Source organism: Mytilus galloprovincialis, chromosome 10 (genome assembly GCF_965363235.1).
Source record: "Mytilus galloprovincialis chromosome 10, xbMytGall1.hap1.1, whole genome shotgun sequence".
Classification (NCBI taxonomy): domain Eukaryota; kingdom Metazoa; phylum Mollusca; class Bivalvia; order Mytilida; family Mytilidae; genus Mytilus; species Mytilus galloprovincialis.
Window position 1 is genome coordinate 646,668 of NC_134847.1, and position 27,627 is coordinate 674,294.

General features: G+C 32.4%; 1 protein-coding gene across 1 annotated transcript in view; it reads left to right on the top strand.

Moving 5' to 3' along the window:
* The first annotated feature begins 9,034 nt into the window (after positions 1-9,034).
* LOC143049629 (catalase-like) overlaps positions 9,035-27,627 on the top strand; it is a 157,015-nt gene continuing 138,422 nt past the window's right edge. The window contains exon 1 of the mRNA XM_076223227.1: positions 9,035-9,045. The gene's annotated coding sequence lies outside the window, so the exon portion shown is untranslated. The remainder of the gene's footprint in view (positions 9,046-27,627) is intronic.

Sequence of the window (27,627 nt, forward strand, 5' to 3'; positions counted from 1 at the left end):
GTAATTGTTCCAGTGATTTCTAAACTGCACAGTTTTAAGATTATTCTGTAAACAACTATCAGGCCACACAACACAATTCAGGCCAACATAAATAAATACAATAATTACAATATCATAACAATATTTTATCATTCAAATTGAGAACTCACCATTCAAAATAGGTTTCAAAATAGGTTTCAAAATAGCAGGTATAAAAAATGAAGGATTTATAACAAAATTTAAATTACAGCTATAAAATTGTGAATAGAAATTGGCAACGTGTCAAGGGATTCTTGTTAAAGAGACAACGACCCGACCAAAAAGCAAAACATATGGTGGCCGGTTAAAGCCATTTCGCGTTTTCGCCTTTATATAGTATTCTACAGGGTGAACACACAAATTCGCAAAGTCGAAAACGCGAAGTCGAAAACGATATAAATAGAAGCCGAAAACGCGAAAGCAGAAAGAAAAATATTTCGCGTTTTCGACCTATTATAATGGTCGAAAATGCGAAATGGCATTCACCGGCCACAACAGAAAACAGCTCAAGTATGTATATATAGTTGTTCCTCCTAAAAGAAATTTCTCTTAAAACTTTGACAATGCTATAATACATGTTTCTTTTAGACACCCTGCCCCTCTCGCACTATGATCAGTTCACTGCAAACATCGAATCAGCGTCCATGACAAACCCTGATTTAGCATACTAGTATATTTTTTTAAAAGTTGTCTCATCGTTGACTCTAAGCTAGTTTAAGTTTCTTGTATGTCTGATAAACCTTCTATTTGTGCATTCAAACTTGTTCCGAAGCAGTTCGAAACCTAAACCTGGTTTACATTTATTTCTTGAAAACAGAAACCATTTCAACCTTTTAAACTTATCAAACCGCCTTGTTGGGATTTACGGCATTTTCATCTATTTTAACTATATCAAGCCTTGGCGGACAGTTTTTATCGATGGAGGAAGCTGGGACATATAAACTATAAAGCCCTTAACTACTTCAAGTGAATCCCTTTTACAAAATATAGCGCTTTGATTGCATCTTCATTTTTGTTGTTTGTTTCACACAGTATAGACTTTGAATAATTTATCATAAATTTAACCTAGATTAATTTGGGAGTTTTGAGAACATCTTAATATAGACATTTCACTTCTATATATTTATATCAGTATATTACATTACCATTTTTTATAAATAACTTTTCTAAAAATAGAGTTGACGCAAGATTTGTACTTTCTTAAACATATATTAATAATACAATTTTTTAATAATGATAATATCTTTGTTTTGATATTACACGCATATGTGAGGAGAAAATAAAGTTACTTTGACAAAAAAAAACATAGTATAAAGATATAGGAAGCTGTGGTGTGAGTGCCAATGAGACAACTCTTCATCCAAATACAAATGTAACAATTTAAAAAAGTAAACCATTATAGGTCAATGTACGGCCTTCAACACGGAGCAACAAGCTATAAAGGGCCCCAAAATTACTAGTGTAAAACCATTCAAACGGGAAAAACAATCTATATAAAAAAAACGAGAAACGAGAAACACGTATAAATTACATAAACAAACGACAACTACTGTACATCAGATTCCTGACTTAGGACAGGTCAACTTTTGATAGACATGGACATCTTGTTTACAACGCTACATAAGTCCAATGCCAGAAGGTGCAATTTAAAAACAAAAGCTGACATGGAGTCTAATGCCCGCACATGTTGTTTTTGTCACAACAGATTACCTTCTTGGTAAATTATGCTTTGTTCGTCACATATTGCATTTTCATGTAAATTATTCTAGGTTATAGCATGTTCATCAGGATTTGTCTTTTGATGTGACCTTTTTTCTTCTACATTTGGGGTCTCGGTGGTCGAGTGGTCTAAAAAAAAAAGTAGTTACTACTGTAATCACTAGCCAGTCAACACTGAGGTTGTGAGCTCAAACCCCGCTCGTGCAAGTGCACTTGGCTCCAATCTTAATTGACTAGGATTGTCAGTTTTTCTATCGAAGGTCGGTGGTTTTCTTCGGACACTCCAGCTTCCTCTATATCAACAAAAACTGGCCGCCACGAAATAGCCTAAATGCGGTGCTTAAAAGTGGCGTTAAAACACCAAAAATCAAATCAAATCTGCTACATTTATTTTACTAGTGCGAGGAATTTGATTAGACGCCCTTTTTCTTTCTCTGTTTCAAGGCTACTTACATGTCCAAAATTAATTATCATATAACTATGTAGCTGATGTAAAAAAAAAAAAACACACACACATTCAGATTGTTTATTTTTGAAACCTCGAAATATGTTTTAAATATAAAACGTGTGTTTACCCTTTCTATTTTTAGACTATAAATAATAAAACATGTCAGGACATGTAGGTGTCTATCAAAATAACGTTGATGTAATATGTCATGTGTTTTGATTAAAATAAAATATAGGTCACACCCATTTTTTAAATATTCTAAAAAAAGTAATAAATATGGATATCACAAGTACAAAAAGTGCACTACACCAATGGAAAATGTCATCTAATTAAATGTTTCAAACACCAATAAAACAGATTTTCCTGGAAATGTTTTCCTTCCATACAATACATGAATACATCTTTTTTAGTACTGTTACGAAAGGCCATTTCTCTTTTTTATTTTCTGAATTTCAGATAGGTAAATAATAGATAGTCTGCAACACTTTTGATCTCCTTTACTGAATGATAAAGCGCATTGTTAATTTAAACTGTTACATTTTTTTCGTCTTCAAGCTGACGGTACTGAACTGATCATAGACTTCTTAGTACATTATCCCCGAGAGATAATCATCCACGACATTCATTATTTAAATAAGATAAAACTGTGGCATTACTGTCATACATCCGTCCACCTGCTAAATAAGAACATTAAGTTTGGATATTGTTCATTCTTAAACGTTTAATGACATATGGCAGTCAAATTTGGTATAAATGTGTAATGTAGTTTGACCCGTTATCTTTAATTACAATCTCTAAATTATCGTCTTCTTGCGAGTCTCAATGTGTGACAATTAGAGAACAAAACCGTCTACGACGTGTGGTAATTACCATACAACACATGGACAACTACAGTTATTGATCATCTATTATACACAACCTAAATGTACCAAGAAAGATAACTCTAGTAAAATTTGGCACAACTTTTCAGATCTCTCAAATGAATCAAATCACAGCATATTGTTTTGTGTGTAAATATGGCATACTGCCGATCAAATACCATTAATGGGAACAATACATATTCTTATTCTTAATAAATTTTTACTGCACTCGGTAAATAGTGTCTCTTTAGTGATCGAGACTAAAACGATAAAAAAAACAGAAATATTCGCGATAATTAACTAAGAAATTGCATGCGATTAGATTGTAACATTTGGTCGTAAATGTCTTAATTTTGTGTACGATATGCAAGAAAACAACCTTTTTACTGAAATGCCCAAGAGAGGAAGATATAACGTGTGGTCTTGACTTAACGTTTTCACCACATGTATCAATAATTGTAATGACATTTCCAGACTTACTTACCCTAATTAAACCTTTGATTTATAGCCTCGTTACGACTAACCAATCATTTTACATTTTAATTACCCTTGGTCATGCGTACTGACACCTTTACGACTCGGTCATTACGGCCCTAATTAGACGGCCCATTAACACGCTACAGACATTAACTGTATCAGCAGGAATAGGTCTATGGACGCTACGCATCATTTCTGCTGACAGTTGTGGTATATGGTTAGTGGTAATTACATGTGGCGTTCTGGAAACTGTCATTGATAATACACTGGCTATTTTATAATTTAAATCGATTGTGTCAAAGTACACACTTAGTGCTGGACGATGTAAATTTGGTGTTTAACTTTACTGATACAAAACTGAAAATAGAATTGAAGTGACTGACGTTGCAGAAAATACGTTTTTTTCCCCCAAATTGTACTTGATTTTCTTTAAGTTTATTTTTTTGCTTCGTTGTTTCTGTTCTATACTGGGGTTGGTTTTATAAGTTTTCAAATAAGTTAAATTTACAGCCTACTCCTTGAAATATTGGTTGGTTTCAGTATAGAAACTTCTCACGTCCGATGCAACAGACACAAAACACTCCAGTAGATTTAGGAGGGAAGCAGCCATGACCCCTTCAAGAGCTTCATATATGAGACATGCATAGATTTCTTACAAGCATTTCTCCAAACGTTTTCTTGTAAGCCCCCTCTCTCTGAAAAAAAATCTGAGTTGCTAATCAACATTGAAATATTAATTTCTTTATTTTATTTATAATAGAACATTTATTGATGCGTATAAAGTATAAACAAATGTATACGCTGCATTGTTTAAAATAACATGACCAAAGCAATTGTGGAGTTTGTCAAACAAAAAAGTCAAAATCTCTTCGCTAAACATTACTATTCTGCCGCCTTTCTTATCTTTCTCCAACTATACAGATATGAATTAAAGGATTTTTCAAACAGACCTGTCAGAATATTACAAATCAAACAACCACTAGACCTAAATAATAAATGATAATATGGGTAATGGCGGTTGATTACTAATACATGCAACAGTCAATAAAATATTGTTAAGTCGATTTACACACAAGAACGCAAACCAGTTTTAGAGTATTTAAGAAGGGATTGTAATGAAACTATAGTTTTTCCTTTATGATCAGAACATTCATGCATGTTACGAATCTATTTCTCGAGAATACTTTTTAGAGATAGGACAATCTTTGATTATTAAGATCAACTTCAGCAAAGTAAGTTGATATAAACAATAGCAATGTCCATTTCATTCAACAGCAATTTTGATGGAAATCAAAACTATATGTATGCTCACAGTTGAATTGCAGGAGTAAAACAATAAGCGAACAGAGTAGAGAAATAAAAAAAAAACACGTTTAAACGCTATCAGACAGAAGAAAAGCTCGGCGAGTCTCGCGTGTCTTCCTCTTTCTTAAGCACGCCAAATAAATTTGATATTTTTTCGGAACAACTTTTACCCTTCATAAATTAAGATATCAATGTTTTCTCTCTCTTTTGTAAGGAAGTTCAAGATAGTAGCCATTATATATATGTAAAAATTTATTATTATTAAATATTTTTATTATAACAATAGTTGAAATTGTTGTTTCATTTGGTTTATCTTTTTCATTTTTAGTGTTTCTGCAATTAACTTCTGAAACACAGTACGAAGAATGTCGCTTAAAAATCATTTTAAGTTGAAAGATGCGTAAATAAATTGGGAAACAATAAAATAAACGTCTCTGCTAAGAAACAAGACACTTGTACCACAAGAACCCTTTCTTTATAAGACAGGTCAACGGGGGAAAGTCAAGATCTGTAAATGGCCGCTTTAATGTTTCGTTAACAATAGACACAGTATATATTAAGCAAAAATGGTTATAAAATTAAGTTTATAGTCACGAAAATAATTATTTTTCTCATACATAAAGGTCCAGTTCATTTACATAGACATTGTAAATTTTACATGTCCAGTGAAAAGAAGGACATGGGATAATTTTCTATAACGATTTTATTAGTATTTCCAATTTAAAATTTAGTATTTTTAATATAACTACTGAATATACAATGAATTATTTCCAGACATGGTTTATGGGTTGTTCAATGCAGGTTTGACCAGAAATATAAAGAAAGCAGAGTTAATGGACATGCCTTTAACGGAATACATAATAACTTATTGTATTGTTCAGAAAATATATTGAAACATTTTCACAATAAAACTTTTAATGAAAATCATGTCTATAAAACATGGTGTGAAATAATCACTCAGAGGAATTTCAAGTTCATCTTTGAAATAAAGGCAAATGAAAAATTCAATCAAGTCTATGAATTAATTATTATGGTTGAATGGCCTTTGCATTAGCAAGTCTTATAAGACGGCTTTTCTCATGTTCTCTAAATATGTGGAATAATAAGTTAGCTTTAATCAAAACAAGTCGTTTCTGTCTTACATAAAGGAGCAACATTTAACTTATAGCGGGGGGGGGGGGGGGGGGGGGGTGTTATGGCCGTTTGGTTTTGTTTGAGCGCGAACAATTTTATTTGTTTTTTCAATGCTATCGATCAAGTAATTTTGTTTCCAAATTTAATACTTTAATAAAATCTTTATTGGAAAAAAATAAACCCATAAGGGTCAAGCAATACAAACAAACAAGTATATATTTTAAGTACAATGCAATACAATGAAATACAATAGAACATATTTTAAAAGTTCAATTATAAAATGTATAAAACACAAGCATGAGCTTGTTTGACATGGGTCTGACCCCCTCAGTTCTAAAGACTGCTCAATGAAGACTCCAATATGACAAATGACAAACAAGTTCAGGAATGGGGTTTAGAATGTGTTTTAGTTTATTAAATTCATCAAGATGTTGAAATGATGGTACATAGTCTTTTAAATAAGCCAAAAATATTAGAACGCAATGATATATTAATGTGGCAATACAACAAGAAATGAAATTCGTCATCTAGGACACCACATTTTTTACATAATCTTTGTACTCTTGGAAAGTTTCTGTACCTTCCCAATTCAATGCCTAGGGAATGATCACTAAGTCTAAATTTTGAGAGTAATTTTAATGTATGGCGAAAATCTGAATTCAGAACATATTTGTTGTCATTCTGCTTGGACCGAATATTTTTTTTTTCAGGTTAAAAAAAACATACCCCCTTTTGAAGTAAATTGGCCGTTCCCTAAGAATACGTTGAATAAGGAAATCAAGACACCTCCTGTTCACTATTCTATGTAAATATATTACAAATGTCTATTGCCAGCTTCTAAATGAAGTTCTCATAACCTTAAATAACTATCGCCTTTTCAGTCCCCATCTATCTGAGAGCTTGCAATGTGATTTATGACAATTTTCACTTTATTTATTTATGTCCTATGTTAGTTAGAGAGAACAAACATCTTTTCCATGAGCTAGGACAATATCCTAATATCCTTAGTATTGAAACAGTCCTTTTTCGGCTCTTTGAACTCAGTGTCTCGAGAGAACATTTATACTTCTACTGTTCTTCGATATATTAATAGGAGATTTAATTATTCTTAAAGTTAATCACAACTGTATCATCCTTAGTTGGTTTGATGCATAAGATTTTAAAAATTTTTGTTATCTCTTTTATTTTCTTCTTCAATGACTCGGGATAAATTTTTTTGTGTTGGTGCATTTGTCAGAAATGCATATGTTCAAAATCATATTAACCTATTTGACGCAAATTCTCAAATTTGATTTATTAACGTATATGCCAATTACAAATAAGTCATAAATAAATGATTTAAACAATGCATTTGACCTATAGTTGTTAATGTCTGTGTCATTTTGGTCTTTTGTGGATAGTTGTCTCATTGTCAATCATACCACATCTTCTTTTTTATATTTATTCGATAATATGTATCAGCATTTCGATTGTTTTATAGTCTATATACGCCATCTAATTAAACATCACGAAGACCTCCGAAGACTGGTAATATCACTCGATATAAATATAAATAGATAGCGAGCACGTGCATTTTTTTTATGTCTGTTTATTTCCTTTTTAAAGGTTAGGAATATGTTAATCATCGTGTTTTAGATTAAAAAGAATGATGTTTTGTAGATCGAATCGGTCAACGAAACGGTTCACACTTATTTCACATTCAATGTTGGCATTATTTTCATTTTGATAGCTGAACACGTCCAGTACATGCACAATCCTTCTCCAGGTAAGGGGTAGTATTGAAGATTAAATGGAAACATATTCAAATGAGTTTAAATTATTGTCTTGCAAGCCAATAATATATCAGCGATGTTTTTGAACTTATTTTGATAAATATGGAACAAACTGGATATGCGTATAACGAAATGTTATTTCAAAATTCCTGCATTTATCAATACTTGAAACAAAAAGTGTCTATTTTTTTTTCTGAATCGTAGTTCAGAAAGATCGTTATTTATTTATTTTTGTTTGTTTCATCTTAAAGCATCATCCCTTTAGGATAAATTAGGCCAAGTCTGTTTAAAAAATGACCCGTGGGATGGCATTGTACAGTTGGACTACAAACAGAATCATTTATATAATTTGCATTTGGTATTAGGCATTGAATAATGTGAATAAATCCAAAGAAGTCTGACTTTTTTTTTAACACCACCATACTGACAGATGTCTCTATACCATGTGCTCGATACCACGTGAATGTTTAATTTAAATTTCATTTTTATTTATATGAGGTAGGCCACCACCTTATGACGAGATAACATCTATAATATCTCTGGAAGGTATTACAACTTTTGATGATAGGTGTCGTATCAATCGTTTAATTTGCATAATGTCCCACTGTTTGGCTTGTAGCAAATATGATCAGCTGCGATTTATTAAAATTCATCTATTTAATTAACTGCATTGTCTTTCATCAATGTATAATAATGTGATACTTTTGGCGTTTTTAATTAAGATTTAAGTGATACAAAACAATGTTCCACTTTCAAAGTGTAAAACAGATCCAGTTTCCAGATAGTCAAAAATCATATAATTTTCGGAAGCTCAAAAAATGATGAATTACAATTTAAGAAAAAATATTGAATTACGTTTAATAGTTTTTTTATTGTTTTTTTTACAACTTGGTGGTTTTACAAAAGAAATTTAAAATAGAGTGTTAGCAAAAGTGGTTTTACATAAGAAATATGAAATTGAGTGGTATTTGGTTAGTGTCCGAAGATAGATATTTCATGCATATCCAGAACAACCACAATACAAAGACGAGCAGCTAGATTCGTTTTTAAAGACTATAGACGTACGAGTAGTGTCACCTCCATGATGAAGGACCTTGGATGGAAACCTCTTGTGGAAAGAAGACGCGAACAACGACTGGTACTACTGTACAAAATAGTGAACGACCTGGTAGCCATCCCCATTGAACACCACATATAATTTAATACTAGACCATCCAGAACTTCAAACGTCAAACAAATGAAACTCTTATCAGCAAATACTGACATATATAAGCATTCATTTTTTCCACAAACTATCATCGACTGGAACTTACTACCAAATACTGCCGTGAACTGTAAAACTGTGGAAAGTTTTAAGGCAGTTATATCGCTAGACTAGATACATCAGTGGCGCACACACATTTCCTGAATAAGTTTTACTCAGTATTTTGAGTTCATTTCCAGTATTATACAGATACAGAATACTAGATTCCATAACTGCAACAAGATTTGCCGAGAACAGATTTTTCACTAATGAGAGATTTTTCTTTCTTGCACCGATCAAAAAATGTGAAAATAGCGCAAAAATTAGAAAACATTCATTTTCGAGTTTTCGAGATTTTATTTTTTGATGAGTTGACCGACAACGGATAGAGTAATTAATACTGGTCATTCCTTTAATAACAGTGTAATGTTTTTGATTGAATACATTATATAACTTTAATAAACTTACTGCATTCATTCCTCATACGCTGGAACATTCATATACATTTTTCTACAATGAGAGGTTTGATCAGTAAATGTGATTCGTTAAACGAGTATAAATAGACCAAAGATGATTGAAATACCTGCATGGGTCGCTGTATGATCAGAAAATGCATACACAGACCAGTGAACACCGCCTTAATGAAAAATTGTTTTTTTGCCACACCAACAAATTTATTATGAAATATATGAAGTCTACCATTTTCCATGATTACCCAGAAAGTTCTAAATTTTCAAAAACTAAACGAAAATTAATCGCAGAGACATCTTGCAATTAATTGTACTTATAACATCTACATCTGATGGAGGAAAATGACTGACAAAATGAAATAGATCAAGTCAACTACCTTACCGCTTGGTTACTTCTAAACTTTCAAAAACTAATGTCTGACGGAAAATGCCTGCCAAATACTTTTAAGTATTGATTACTATTGCAGTATAGCTGACGTTATTTTCTCACGGTATTGTTCGTTTCACATACCAAGTTAATGATTTTTATTTTTTTTCGTTAAGTTCTACACGCGAGTGTTTTTATCGTTTCTAATTGAGAAAATGAAATGCAGTGTTTAAGATTTAAGAAGTAAATAACGGTTAACTATTGTTGTTTTATTGTTAGGAAAACACCAACAAATCAATGAAATACGCCTTTATTTGTCAATTTGTCAAACTGAGGAAAACATATCGATCAATAAAACCCCAGAAACAAGTAAGTTGTATACGCTTTTAATATAAATAGTTTTTTTTTTTAAGTTATTAAAAACTTTTCGATTTGAAATAAATGTTTCCCAGCCTCTATTTCGTTACAAATAGTGCGAAAAATGTCGAGGTTCAATTAAACTTTCTGAATGTTATTTTTTCGAATATTGTTTTCAATATTTTACCTCTTGTTTAAGAAAGACATTTACCTATACATAAAAATGTTTGGAGAACATATTCAAATGCATCATTTTATTAGAATAAGGAAAAAGTCGTCTACTATAGCAGTTACCGGTATTTGGTAGCTGGTAGCACAGGCACTTGTCTCAAAACTTCCCCCCTACATACCTTTATATAACGTATTAAGGTATATAGGAAAACCATTCCGAGTCTAGTGCCTGTGGCTTGTAGTCCATCAGTAGCTTCTGTACGGATAGTACTCTGGTGAATGATATCCATTCAGTATAGTTTCATCAACAGCTGATAGATTGATTGTACTTTTATGGCTGATTGTCACCAGTAGCTGATAGATTGATTGTACTTTTGTGGCTGATGGTCACCAGTAGCTGATAGATTGATTGTACGTTTGTGGCTGATTGTCTCCAGTAGCTGATAGATTGATTGTACGTTTGTGGCTGATGGTCACCAGTAGCTGATAGATTGATTGTACTTTTGTGGCTGATGGTCACCAGTAGCTATTAGATTGATTGTACGTTTGTGGCTGATTGTCACCAGTAGCTGATAGATTGATTGTACTTTTGTGACTGATTGTCACCAGTAGCTGATAGATTGGTTGTACTTTTGTGGCTGATTGTAACCAGTAGCTGATAGATTGGTTGTACTTTTGTGGCTGATTGTCACCAGTAGCTGATAGATTGGTTGTACTTTTATGGCTGATTGTCACCAGTAGCTGATAGATTGGTTGTACTTTTGTGGCTGATTGTCACCAGTAGCTGATAGATTGATTGTACGTTTGTGGCTGATTGTCTCCAGTATCTGATAGATTGATTGTACGTTTGTGGCTGATGGTCACCAGTAGCTGATAGATTGATTGTACTTTTGTGGCTGATGGTCACCAGTATCTGATAGATTGATTGTACGTTTGTGGCTGATGGTCACCAGTAGCTGATAGATTGGTTGTACTTTTGTGGCTGATTGTCACCAGTAGCTGATAGATTGGTTGTACTTTTATGGCTGATTGTCACCAGTAGCTGATAGATTGGTTGTACTTTTGTGGCTGATGGTCACCAGTAGCTGATAGATTGATTGTACGTTTGTGGCTGATGGTCACCAGTAGCTGATAGATTGATTGTACTTTTGTGGCTGATTGTCACCAATGGCTGATAGATTGATTGTACGTTTGTGGCTGATTGTCACCAGTAGCTGATAGATTGGTTGTACTTTTGTGGCTGATTGTCACCAGTAGCTGATAGATTTATTGTACTTTTGTGGCTAATTGTCACCAGTAGCTGATAGATTGATTGTACTTTTGTGGCTGATTGTCACCAGTAGCTGATAGATTGATTGTACTTTTGTGACTGATTGTCACCAGTAGCTGATAGATTGGTTGTACTTTTGTGGCTGATTGTAACCAGTAGCTGATAGATTGGTTGTACTTTTGTGGCTGATTGTCACCAGTAGCTGATAGATTGATTGTACTTTTGTGGCTGATTGTCACCAGTAGCTGATAGATTGGTTGTACTTTTGTGGCTGATTGTCACCAATAGCTGATAGATTGGTTGTACTTTTGTGGCTGATTGTCACCAGTAGCTGAGATATTGATTGTACGTTTGTGACTGATTGTCACCAGTAGCTGATAGATTGGTTGTACTTTTGTGACTGATTGTCACCAGTAGCTAATAGATTGGTTGTACAATGTACTTTTGTGGCTGATTGTCACCAGTAGCTGATAGATTGGTTGTACTTTTGTGGCTGATTGTCACCAGTAGCTGATAGATTGATTGTACTTTCGTGGCTGATTGTCACCAATGGCTGATAGATTGATTGTACGTTTGTGGCTGATTGTCACCAGTAGCTGATAGATTGATTGTACTTTTGTGGCTGATTGTCACCAGTAGCTGATAGATTGATTGTACGTTTGTGGCTGATTGTCACCAGTAGCTGATAGATTGATTGTACTTTTGTGGCTGATTGTCACCAATGGCTGATAGATTGATTGTACGTTTGTGGCTGATTGTCACCAGTAGCTGATAGATTGATTGTACTTTTGTGGCTGATTGTCACCAGTAGCTGATAGATTGATTGTACGTTTGTGACTGATTGTCACCAGTAGCTGATAGATTGGTTGTACTTTTGTGACTGATTGTCACCAGTAGCTAATAGATTGGTTGTACAATGTACTTTTGTGGCTGATTGTCACCAGTAGCTGATAGATTGATTGTACTTTTGTGACTGATGGTCACCAGTAGCTGATAAATTGATTGTACTTTTGTGGCTGATGGTCACCAGTAGCTGATAGATTGATTGTACTTTTGTGGCAGCTGATAGATTGATTGTACTTTTGTGGCTGATGGTCACCAGTAGCTGATAGATTGATTGTGCTTTTGTGGCTGATGGTCACCAGTAGCTGATAGATGGATTGTGCTTTTGTGCCTGATGGTCACCAGTAGCTGATAGATTGATTGTACTTTTGTGGCTGATTGTCACCAGTAGCTGATAGATTGGGTATACTTTTGTGGCTGATAGTCAACAAGTTACTACTGGACTGATTATATTACGGTGGTTCATAGTTCATCAATAGATACTAGAATGCTTGTTATTCGATGACTGGTATTCTATCAGTAGCTACTATATTGATGGTACTCTGAAAGACCATCAGTAGATTCATTGAACTAGAATGAGTGCACCTTGTTGGCTGAAAGTACACCAGTAGCTACTAGAATGATTGTACCTCGTTGGCTGATAGTACACCAGTAGCTTCTAGAATGATTGTACATTGGTTGCTGATAGTACACCAGTAGCTACTAGGTTATACCTCGTTGACTAAAAGTACACCAATAGCTACTAGAATGATTGTACCTTATTGGCTGAAAGTACACCAGTAGCTACTATAATGATTGTACCTCATTGGCTGAAGGTACACCAGTAGCTACTTGAATTATTGTACCTCGTTGGCTGATAGTACACCAGTAGCTAATAGAATGAGTGTACCTTGCTGGCTGATAATACACCAGTAGCTACTAGAATGATTGTACCTCGATGGATAAAAGTACACCAGTAGTTACTAGAATTATTGTACCTCGTTGGCTGATAGTACACCAGTCAGCTATAAAAGACCCGAAAACACAAATGTAAAACAACATTTCAACCGGGGAAACCAACAGCCTAAATAATGTTAAAAAAATGAACAATTGATATATATGTAACACAGCAAAAAACGTCAACCACTGAATTTACAGGTTGCTGCCGTGGGACAGGCACATACATACATAACGTGGCGGGGTTAAACATGTTAGCGGAATCCCAACCCTCTCCTAACCTAGGACTTCACACGAAAATCTATGATAAACGGGACGATTTCAACTTCCCAAATATCAATTTCCCATTTCTAAGCAGCAGTAACATTCCCTCTGCTCCTTCGTATGGTGTTTACATATCTCAATTGATACGTTATTCTCGTGCATGTTCACACTATATGGACTTCATATACAGGAATGTTCTCCTAACGCAGAAACTGCTCCAACAAAGTTATGAGGAGGACAGATTAAAAAATAAACATTCCGTAAGTTTTACGGACACCATAACGAATTGGTTGATACATACGATGTATCTTTGTCCAAACTAACTATGGACATTTTTACTACGTGTTAGATTGTTTTTTGTCAATACGTCGTCTCATCTTTTTCTAACTGAACGTGACTTATTCCTGATTTTGACTGTTTTGCTGAGTGTGAATTCGCATTGCTATTAGACGTGGCATGGTACTTTCCCATTCCAAATTCATTTATTTAGTTCTGATGTTATATTTGTTATTGTCATCGGATTTTGTCAAATATCTTAACGTTTGTAGTTTATATTTTCTTTTATATTCATGTGTTATGGTAAAGATAATTGATCATTCAGTTCTTTATTAGATTTTAGTTTGGATCAACGAAATTTACAATATAAATTTGGTTTACAGTTTGATTCAGAAGAACACCGACATAGCTCAATAATACAATTAATTATCTAATTACTACTACAACTTGATATTAATTAGTATTGTATTTTTCACTGTTAATAATAAACGTTAGATAAGTCATAAAAATCTAATTTTGAACTTCTTTTAAATTCTTTCTTAATTTTGGGAACTCGTTTTTTAATTCAAATCATTTAATGTGACGTCACTTTGAGCGTAACACTGGTTATGACCAACAAGACAGTGAATTTTTGTAATTTATCCGTTTTTGTTCTGAAGCTAGTCACAATTTCAGTTTAATCATGTATATCTATTATATAGTCATTTTATAAAATTTACTGTTGGCAAAAGTATGTATTATTCTAAATTCTAAATAATATTAAAGGATGTTCTTGTTCCAGGTAGATAACCCTGGCCGTATTGGTCACGACTTTTTGCAACTTTTGGTCCTCAGTGCTTTTCAGCTTTGTACTTGTTTTGGCGTATTTTAAAACATTTTAATAAAATACCTTTTGTTGGCTATTAATTGTTTATTTCTCTGTCCTATATTTTCCCTCATTTATTTGTATTGTAGTCATGTCTTGTTATGTTGTCATTTTAATGTTATAATTAACATTGCCATTTAAGCGGGAGGTTTGGCATGCCACAAAACCAGGTTCAACCCACCTTTTTTTTTTTTTTATCTTAAAATGCCCTGTACCAAGTCAGGGAAATGGCCATTGTTATATTATAGTTCGTTTCTGTGTGTGTTACATTTTAATGTTGTGTTTCTGTTGTGTCGTAGTTTTCTTATATTCGATGCGTTTACCTCAGTTTTAGTTGGTGTAACAGTACAACATTAGAAAGAACTATACAAATCAGTTGAAAAATGCTCAACTCATCAGATAAACCCAACAAAAACACAGTGGACGTGGCCGAGTAATTGTACATCCCTACAACAAAAAGACACCTATGACATAGATGAGAGTACTCGCAGAAGCTGACAGCTAGTTCAAAAGCAAAAACAACTAAAACAAATCATTCTTCTAAGACAAAATAATCAAGCAGTACATATTCAACATACAATGGATTAATTGTGATGACGTAATAAATAGTATATAAGAGAAAACATTACCTTGTGCAATGCCAAGATACAGGAATCGATAGATTGTAGATCCATAATTTAAGTGCAGATGTATATATAGCAATAATACGTAGTTTGTTTTTAACTTACTGATAAAAAAAATATCAATATTGATACCAATAAAAACAATCATCAAAGATATAACAACGGTATTGAATTGGTAAGCTTTTAGGGTAAGCTTATCTTAGCCCACTAGTACCTTCTGACTATTTTCAAGTTTTTCAAAAAATATCGAAAAAGAAATAGAAAATAAAGGACAGTTTGTAAGACGTATATACAGAATACAATTTGACAATATTTTCCCACGAAATTGGACACATAGTAATTGATTTTGGTATTTAGCAAAGAGCGTATGTCCACCAGATACTTACTGCCAAATTAAACGCTGTGTTTAATGGGTGTCGGGTAGTAAATAACGGGTGATGTAGGTTAGAGCGGGTCATCCTTTGTATAAACTCAAATCAACGAGCCGATAAAAGCCATTTTATTTGTCAATTATCACAAAAGACCATTTTGTTACCTGTCAGACAATAATTACAAGTATAAAAATCAAAGGAGAAGTTAACATTCCTTCATGTAGATTTCTTTAAAAAAAAAAATAAACGACAAATACCAATGTATATTGTGTTTTACCATTCTACACGCTAATGATTATAATATAAAAAAATTTAAAGATACCACCTCTTCATTTTACGTGGAAACAGCGATTTTATAAAATGTCTTCTAAGATGTTTAACATAAGCAAGATTATTTGAAAAGTATTCAGTGTAAGACAGTTTTTTATTCTTATTCTTATTTTGGTTACGATTCGAATTCAGTGGCAGTTAGTGGGGGTGGTTGATCCGCCTATGGAATGAAATATATATTTGTGAACTAATCGCAACGTCACAGTCCATTCCAAATATTTTAGTTGAATGGTGTGAAGACAAATTCCACTTTTGTAAGTTGTTCTTTTCAACTCGTTAAGGTATAAAATAAAAATCGACAGACAAGACACGAAGTGGGGATGAAAAGATAGAAAAAAAAGAAGACATATAGGCAAATTGATAAAAATAATGTTTGTTTTATCCTATAGCAATAGAATGTAATTATAAGTATTAAATGCTTCTATTAATAATTTCATAGGGTTATAAAAGCGTTGAACGTCAGCACATTTTTAGAATGAAGCGCTTCTGCGCTCTTCATACAAAATGTACCTCAGTCAACGCTTTTACAAAGTTACAAAAAGGAGCATTCAATTCTTCAAAGCAAAACTATCTTCCACAAGTGAGTTTCTTTTATCTTAAAAGGTTAACTGTATGGGTGCTTATTTATATAGAATTAAAACATCTCACAGATGTTGCAGTTAAACATATTTAAATGTGGTCATTGAGACACTTGACCCAAGGGTTTAGGGTGAGAAATGACCAAGTAACTGTCCAATCTTCACACGTGTAACGTTATTTCTTTTCCATTAGTTTTGTCTTGTTTATCCGATGATTGATATTCCGTATGGCAACTGTATCTGTTTAAATCACTTTCCCAGTCTGAACAATACGCCCTATTCATTGCAGTGTACAGACACACTCGGTACAAGAACGTACTCTTTGTATGGACATGTTACGATAAAAATACGAGATAAATCTGCTTTGGATATTCCCAGGACTATATTATATAGTTAATAAGACTATCATTATCGTCATCAGTAACATCATTATTTTCATCATCATCATTACGCAGTAAACATGTTTTTTTCCCTGTTTGAATATTTATACAAGATTATAGGTTTACAGTCAGCAGTATACAACTTGCGGACAAAAGGTACGTCGACACCACCTAACAATCCAAACCAATAAGTGGAAAAAAGATCGACCTCATCACCCCTCACTCCCCCCGGTCCCCATAAAAAAGGAAGAAAACACTCACACAAAAAACAAAACACAATTTAACCGAACAAACAACAGTTCACAAAACCCCACACCAACCAATTAATACAAAAAAAATTAGATGCTCCTTAGGAGTATATGTAGGTCCTGCTTAGAAACATTATGGAACAGAACGATTACATTGTTTTATGATTTTCATCAATTCCAGACAGACAGGACAAAATTTATTCTATGAAACCACTGAAAACACATTAGTTCAAAGAATGAAATAATAATACATAGAATACAGAATACAGCTGGAGAGAAATATATCCATTTTGGAAGTTTTTGTATTCATTTCTTTTTTGGAATTATGAAGTTCGATTTTTCTGAATTGATTTCAAACGTTAAATATATATAAGGGTAAAATAACAATAAGTCCTCAGTTCTTATAAAACGTTTTTTAATCAGAACCTGGTTTTATTCTTTTCTGTATTTGTATTCCAGAATCTGCACCCTTAATTTCGGGTAATGAAAGAGTTCCTTGCACTGTTGTTGCTTTAAAAGGAGATGTGGTATGCTTGATAATGAAACAAATATACACCAGGCGATCAAAGATAGAGGATTCAAACATTTATAGATCACCATATGGCCTTCAGCCTTGAGCAAAACCGTTACAATACAATATAATAAGCTATGATAGGCTTCGGTCTGACAAAATGTGAAACAATTCGAAAGAGAAACCAACGGCTTGGTTACCAAAAACAATGGCTTCGTCTGATGTACAGGCCCTCGTTTGAAATATGCACATACAGAATATGGAAGGGGTTAAACCAGTTTCTTAGCGCATTTGATCTTTTTATTTCAGAATCCTATTTTCGTCAAATTGTTTATTTTTCCCACAAAAACTAACTGACAATTGAATAGAACAAATTAACCCTCTCATTATCAATGACAGAGGTTATTTTTTCTTTACATGTCACTAAGGGTTAATTGATGAATAGAATACCACATTTATAGATGGACAATGGTTTATAATTATTTTACCTGGTCAAACCAGGTCAGACATTGTGTGGACCGTATCAAAGAGTCTGTAAAAAGTATTTTAATTGTCAAAGAGACTGGATGTTGTTTGTCAATCAGATGTGCACCACTTCATTTTTTTTAATAACGTCATTCTATTATAAACCACTCAAGCCGAATTTTCAAGTACTAAAATGGCAGAATACACGTGTTTCAAAAAGTTTCATATAGAGAGCAACAATTTAACTTCAAGGGGAGTTATGTTTTTTTTGTCTGAGTCAAAAAAAAAAAAAAAAAAATTCGCAGAAAGCGCAAACATTTTTTTTTCAGCTTTTTGACGATGTCAAATTCTTTTTTCCCCTCACAATCTGACATCATAAGGTATTGGGAAAATCTGGATTTAGAATAATTTTTGTCTTCTGCTTGACCACACTATATATTTTTTCTTCTTATCAAATGGGGAATCAGATTTTTTTTTAGGGAAAAATAATAACAACCCCCTCCTTTTTGAAGTTAATTTATCCTTCCCTTAGTATGATAACTATAGCAGGTATCTTTTGCAAAAATAGAACTTTAAAAATTGTATCTTATGCAACATATAAACAAGAGGCTGTCACAATGACAGCAAACCGGATTTATTAACATTTATTTGTGTCCTGGTAATATCACAAGAACCATAACTGATGAACGGTGAAAGTGAAAATCGTCAATATCAAATTTGACCTCAATTTTGTCATCAGTCAACATATTAAAATTTGAAAGAGCTTTGGTTGAACGGTTCATGAGTAAATGCACGGACAACATTTGGTTGCCGCACGCCCGACCGACCGCCCGACCGCCCGCCGTACATCCCCAAATCAATAACCGACATTTTTGTCACAAAAATCCGGTTAAAAAGCGATACCATAGCATTCTGCAAAAGTAAAGCACAAAATAATGTAAAAGAAATACATATTTTAGAAAACAAATTGAAGAAATTAAATGAGGGTATAAACAAAAAATGTAAAATATATGATATTAACTCTCTTAAAGAGGAAATTAATATTCGATAAAATAATATGTCAGACAAAAAATGAATCAAAAGTACACCATTAAGAAATGGTACATTAAAAGATTGAGATTCAATACTTTTATTAAATCCTCACCACTTGTATAACATCATACTTTCCAATATACATATAAAACATCTTAGATTAGAAGAATAAGCTTAAGAGTAATCTTGTCCTCAAATTCCCCTGACATGAACTTTGCAACTACAATGAACTGGAAAGTGAAATATCAAAACCATCATCTCTTTGTCTACGGAAATTTAATTTACTTCCTTTATTGGAATACAATGCCACAATAAAGTAGTGACAGATAGAGCAGGGTCAAGTCGGGTCGACTTATCACCAATGGGAACATTTTCTATTGTAAACGTAAACGATAATGAGATTGCTCATTCAAATGACAAATTGTAACTCTTTATACATTTTAATTTGACAGAAACATCTTAAAATTTCAATTTGTATTCATTTATGATTTATCAGGGCGTAGTAATATATGGTTTCTTTAACTCCAATAAAACTTTTACTTTTTAATGAACAAACGCGTAGTTAATGAAAATTCTAAAAGTATTGGCAACGTTTATTATGATAAGAATTTTATGGATGTAAAATTGTGGTATTTTGATTTTATTACATGATGTATTTAGTCAGCGATACTTTAACGCTTTGGCATTAATTTGATCTGTAAAAATGAAAAATCTATTTTAGTGTCCCTCTATAAATATATATGTAAAATGCTTTTTAGTACATGTTTTTGGAAGTTTTAAATTAATTTGGAAATATTTAAAATTAACTGTCATAATAGTAGCTACTTGTGATATACAAATTCTTGTTGTACAATTGATACACATGTAAAAATTGTAATTTGATTTATGAAATAGAATAAATATGCAAATATTGGTGCACGGTATTTATTTGTCTTATAAATAATTGTTTTTATTGATTTTTCGTGTAATGCATTTACAACTCATTCTTTTTTATCTTAATTTTATGTAATATGAATATATGATTTATGCAGTTTTATAACAGTGAAATGATTGATGTATAATTTTGTAAAGAAGTCTTTGTTAATAAGAAATTTGCATACTTTTACTATATTATTATAGTAAAACTTAATATGAGGTCACGGCGATTAGTTTTCAGATCGTAAGCCAAAGGTCATGATTGAATAATTTCTATATTAATTTCCTATTTCCATCGTACATATAATGTAAGTTTCAGAACTTATATCAGGAAATTGGAAATTAAGAAAAAAACAAAAACAAAAACAAAAAAAACGCCGAATAACTTCTTCGGAAAAAGAAATTTCGGTAATTAGCTGTAGGTAACCGTCATTGTATTTCGTTATCATAGTCGTCGTCTGCGTCATACTTTATGTTAACCCTTTTTCCCCTATTGAATTGATTTAAAGAATTTAGCGGTGCCAGTACAGCATATTCTACAAGACACGAAACTTTGAATCCATGGTTTCCGATATCAAATCATAGAGTAGGATATTTCGTGACCAACGTATTTATTGAAAGACATACTACATGTATTTATATTTGGCTAGAGAAATATAGAATGATTTAGAAAAAGGCCGATCTACTCGAACTTCTCAAGTTGATTTCTTTCACTGTTAATTGCTTTTGAAATAAAGTGAGTGGTGTAATTTTTTCTATAACTGATAACGTCATAGCAACAACAAAAAAGACAAACAAGCAAAAGACAAACAAGCAAAAGACAAACAACAGTATAAAATACCAAGCTAAAGACTGAGCAACACGAACTCAATCTAAACCGGGGGTGAAATCAGGTGCTTCTGAAGGTAAGTAAATCCTGCTCCACATGTGCATGGCAATTGTCGTGTTGCTACATTCCGACGTAAATAAGAAGGACGGGGTGTTGGTAACGATAAATGTGATTAACCAATATATATAATATAATTTTTACCACCTATTAAAACACCCCGAAACATTGTTGGGTACTTTACAGGAATAAGGGTTGATACGGCGAAATTTTCGTAATCTCATAACATTGTTAAACTTTAAGGTATATTAAGCAAAAACAGAAAAGATAAAATATAAGCTGATCACTTGCGGACAAAACCACTAATCCATCTCTACAATGTGTTTCTAATATAAATGATAAGTGCAACATGTATGACATCTTTTTATGAATGTTAAATGCAATAAAACAAATAAAATAAAGAGAAAATATCCAACCGGAATAAACATGAGTCATATCTGCATACATTTCATTATTGATTTTACATTAGACAGGTACAACATGTCATTATAATTCAATTTTCAATTTTCATACAACACAATAAAATAAGTCTTAACCCATAAATTATTTAATTATTTTTTGCAGACACAAAATTAGAAAATGCTTGTCAAAAGTGAAACATTGTCTGCAAACTGTTTTATATTATTAATAGTGTATAACTGTAAAACAGTGGTAAAATGAAACGCATAATTTTAGGCCATCTGCCTATATTTGAAACATATGAAACACGAACGATACGGAATATTCATTAAAAGATATGTTAGGTATCAAAACTTGAGAAAACCTCCGAAGTCAATCACTTTGTGGAGCATACGTATATATGTAAAGCTGCTTGATCTTTGGCCAAGGATATTGTAGTTCAAAAAAGTATAGCATTGTAAAAACTTAAACAAAGCTATTCATGAAGTAATCGGCCACGGCAAAACTAATAGACAACCAACATCACAGCTTAAAGTAAATTGGCGAAATAGAAATACTCATCCTCACATAACATAAACATTAGATATAACCAACTCCCCCAAACCCCGCTGTAAACTCAGCATCCATCGTATGACATATTTGGAACTTATGATTTATTTTACCTCTATATTTACAGAAAAAGAGAGGCCGAGTATACCGTAGGAATATCAAATCTTATAAGTCGATATCAAACTGTTAACGCCATGGTAAAACAAAAACACGACGAAATAGTACAAACAGTCTACGAAACACAGCATAAAAAATACAGACTGAACAACACGCAATCTAATTAAACAATGGATCTATAGTTTAGTTAGATTGAGCATCACGATCCTAGATAAAAACTGGGGGTGATCTCATGAGACACATTACCATTCAAGTCGTTCAAATTCTGACTTATTTTTATCTTCTCATAGAAAAATAAGAAGATGTGATATAATTGCCAATGATGCAACTATCCATCTATCAATGACGTTGATATGCACATTCGAGAAAAACCATTACCACATAGTCAGCTATAAAAGTGAACGTCGTCAAAACGAGAAAACTAACCGCATAAATTATAGGAATACAATTTACGAAAACATTTATGAAAGACGATAACCAACAACAACCATTGAAATACAGGCTCATGACTTGCCACGATCACATAAAGAATGTGACTGGTTTAAACATATATGTGGCACTCAACCAGCCCCATACCATGGAACAGTGGTGAAACAACTGAAGAACAAACCGTAAAAATCAGTCGCAAATTGTTAGCTCAATATATTGGTACGAATGTCAGAAAAAGACATAAATGAAGGCCACAGTAGTATACCGCTGTTCGAAATTCATAATTCGATAGAGTAAAAACAAATCCGGGTTACAAACTTAAACTGGGGGAAACGTATCAAATATAAGAGAACTACGACATATCAGAAACACAAAACGTCACGAACAGTCTGAGAAAGGCATGACCTCATCTAGAAATAAGGAAATGTGGTATGATTGTCAATGAGACAACTATCAACCCAAGTTCAAATAAAGTATTTTTCAGTAATTATAAGCAACCATACGACCTTCAATTAAAGAAAAACACAACAATCGTAAAGTCAGATATGAAAGGCATCGACATAAAAAATATAATCAATTCGATTGAGAAAACTAAGGGTTTAATTAATAAAAAAAAATAGTTTTACAAAAAAACAAATACGACAACTACTGAACTACAGGCTCCTGACTATTGACAGGGACATACAGAATGTGGCGGGGTTTAACATATTATTGAGCGCTTAACGTTCTCCTTTCCCTTTATGTTAATTTTCCCAATATTCAATTCTTTTTACCATATGTGTCATTTTTCTTTTATTTTATAAAGATAATATATTCAGACAAAATTGACAGAATTTGCCAATAAACGAAGTTAAATACAACCATAAATAATAAAGTAGATCATATAAGGATAAAAGAAGAAAATTTCAATTTATATGTCACTTGAGACACATTTATCGGTTCAATTATTGTTAGATATACGTTGATTAAGATCGCACAAACTAGAATATACCATATTGTTTTCTTACTAGTGTAGTGGATAAATGCTATGCTATTCATATAGATTAAACAGACAATAAAAAATTGAAAACAACGCGTTTAATAATTTCTTGCGTCCAAAGCGCTGGATTTACCTAAATCAGGAACGCTCAAAGCAAACCATTTGAAATCCGAGGATGTATAAGTGGCGAAACCGTTGAAGAGCTATATGACAAAAATACCTAAAATAAATAGCCAAATTCATCTAAAGTCAACTTTACCTGAGGGAGTTGAAAACTTAGTTTCCTAATAATTTCAAAATTTATAAACGGACAATTTTAGAATGATTTGTTAAATCATGTCAGTACCGAAGTACTGAATACTGAGCTGAAGATACCACGGGGACTGATAGTCCACCAGCAGAGGTATCGACCCAGTGAAGTTAAAATCTGAAAACAACACGTTTTATAATTTTAATAATAAGCTACGTTTTACAATAAAATAAATATATGTAATTGTGTCACACAGAAATATAAGCTGAATTTGCTCTATAGTATTGAATTACACCATCATTATTTTAATTGAAGTGTCTGTTTCTTGAAGTACGAACCCTTAATCATAAGAAAGTTAATTTTTGGTCGAGTAAGTGTTGTGTTGAAAAAGTAAACAATAATTCACAGTCTCTCATGTATCAATTAACACACTGTATTAGATTTAACATTATTGTTAAAACGTGTTACAACAGACAATGTAGACCAACAAATGTCACAGTGTAATATTTCCCCATTCACAATAATAGTTGTCACCCTTTTTCTTCGCTTTCTTCATTTATTGAAGATGACACTTTTAGATTTGAAAGAGACGGGTGACCGCTCTAAAATTCTCTATAGATTTGATAGAGACTTGTGTCCGCTCTAAAATTCTCTATATATATGATAGGGACTTGTTACCGCTCTAGCATTCTCTGTAGATTTGATAGAGACTTGTTACCGCTCTAGAATTCTCTGTAGATTTTAAAGGGACTTGTTACCGCTCTAGAATTCTCTTAAGATTTGATAGAGACCTGTGACCGCTCTAGAATTCTCTGTTGAATTGAAAGGAACTTACGACGGCACTAGAATTCTGTGTAGATTTGACAGGATTTTATTACCCATTTCTCTAAGTATCAGATCTTCAATCATGCATATCAATTCGTGGAAAAGGTCTATAAGTTACAGCTAATGGTCAGCTAGTATTTTTTTTATGAATAAAAAGTCAAAAGAGAAGAGCACATCAACGCAAAAAGCGAAAAGTATTTACTAAACGTTATTAATTTTGATTTATTTTCCATTATCAAAGATAGATAGTTGTGCCATAGAAATATTTTCCCGAACATTTATTGTGATAATTTGTCTCCAAGTATACATACGGACCATTATCGTTTGAAGAAACAATTGTCGACTGTCATTAAAGTGAGAGGGTTAGCGCTATAGAACCAGGTTTAATCCACCATTTTCTACATTTGAAAATGCCTGTACCAAGTCAGGAATATGACAGTTCTTGTCCATTCGTTTTTGTTTGATTTTGCCATGTGATTATGGACTTTCCGAATTGATTTTCCTCTTAGTTCAGTATGTTTGTGATTTTACTTTTTTCTCATATACCCAAAATATATTATTTGTTTGAAAATATCGTTTATGACAATTTCTATACGCATATCCACCGATCATATTTGTTGATCTATATCTCATGTCAAATGTGTACATTCTGATATGTCTTAATGTAGCATTGAACAATTTTGATAAATGTTACTGTAGCATAGTTATACATTTATGAATATAATGAATTCTAGCCATACAAAAATAAAAAGATTTGTACGGTTACTATATCATTTTAATTTCTCTTTTGTCAGTATAATAGTTGATCAAATATGATTTTTGTCACCAGTGCTTATCAAATCTTTAGAGAATTTTAGAGCGGTCACTATAGTCCCTATCAAATTTACAGAGAATTCTAGAGCGCTAATATGTCTCTATCAGATCTATAGAGAGTTTTAGAGCGGTCACTTTAGTCCCTATCAAATATGCTGTTTGTTTTTAAGTCTTTGGTCGGGTTGTTGATCCTTGACACATTCCCTATGTCCTTTCACAATTTTTTAGTATTTTATAAAACGTTAATAGGAAAATAAAGAGAAAGCAATGCTGCTAATAAAAAAAATGCTAAACATTAAATCATCCAAGAAATGTCTTTAGCAAATTTTAAACAGATATATCATTATACTTCTGATGAACGATCTAATTTCAATTAGCTAGAAACTCGACTTGGTATATTAAAATTAACAACTTTATAGAATGTAATTGAACACATTCTTATTTGTTCAGTGAGCGATTTTTTTCCAGAGAGATTGTTCACTGATGAGTTTATTTACAACCACTGGACCAATGCCACTGCTGGTGGAGTTTTAATTCCCCGAGAATATCACCAGCCTAGTAGTCAGCACGTATTCTGCGCTGACATGAATTATCTTTTATATGGTCATATTTAAAAATTAACTGTTTACAAAACTTTTGAATATTTTAGATACTTAGGCTTTTCTACCTCAGGAATAGATTACCTTAGCTGTATTTGAAATTTTTTTTAGGAAATTTGGTCCTAAATGCTCTTCAACTTCGTACTTTATTTGGCCTTTTGGGCTTTTTTGGATTCGAGCGTCACTGATGATGTTTTTGTAGAAGAAACGCGCGTCAGGCGTCAATACAAAATTTTATGCTGATATCTATGATGAGTTTATTCACATACGATTATGAAAATAAATAATGAAATGGGGTTTTTTCTGCATATATTTATCTACATTTTAATTCAAGTACAAATATATAAGAAGAAACAAATTTATTGCATTGAAAGACACAACTTTTTTCCTCTCATATTTGGAAAAAAGTTAGAGTTCAGCTTTAACATATATATTGGTTGTTGTCTAAATTCCAACGAAGTGTTTTTTTATCAAACATTTGTTAATTTAAAAGATGAAAATATCATCTGCTGTATAAGAACGAGGATTTCTTTCCCATGGTATATATGTAATTAAAGAGAAACATAGTGATACTAAAAGTACTTCTTCAAAAGATGGAAAAAGATCAAAGGTTTCCATTTTATAACAAGGATAATAAAAATAAAGAAGAAATTATTTAATAAAAAGCTTATCAAAAGTCCAGATATATAGCATTTCTTTACCATCAGATTATTATTATTAAGCGAATCAGAATGCATTAAACAACAAAAGATTTTTTTCGTTAGTGTGAATTTTCTGCGCAATTAAAATTCTCTAACTTCACAGGTTCAGATACAACATGTACTCGTATAACACAAAAAAGTAATAAAAAACATATCTCGAATTTCTTTTCAACCATTTCAATTTAAACACGAGATTTACTTTTACATAAATAGCAATTTTATGTCTTTAAAACAAATTTAAGGCAAACCATTTTAGTTGATATAAATAAGAAGATGTGGTATGAGTGCCAATGAGACAACTCTCCAATCAAATTTTATTTAAATTTCAATCAGTGAATTTTTCATTAAATGTATTTCTTTACTTATATATTCAAATTTCACGGATGCGTAATGCATACATTTATTAACTTGTACGTGTTAACGGTGTATTACCGAGAGATTGTGTTTTAATTCAAATTATGAAATTAGCGATTGTTTTGAACAAAGTTCACAAAACAGTAATGAATTTTATAAAACAAAGCTAAAAATAAATAGAACACGATTGAAATAATACATGTTTATAAAATAAGTACGTTTTACAACGGAAATAGGTGGTGAGTCATGTGACAGATCTATATTTATGGTAGATTTTTTTTATAGTCGACTTACTCATTGCTAAAAACCCACTGTTACCGGAAATAGAAGCCCAATTTAGTATAGGAATAACAACAAATAGGCATATAACCGCAATGCTAAAAATAACATCAAACATGGATAAAACCTCAATGTTAAATAAGTGTCAGCTTATGGACAAGACAATTGTCTCCTTAATTAAAGCCAATTAAGTTCTAAT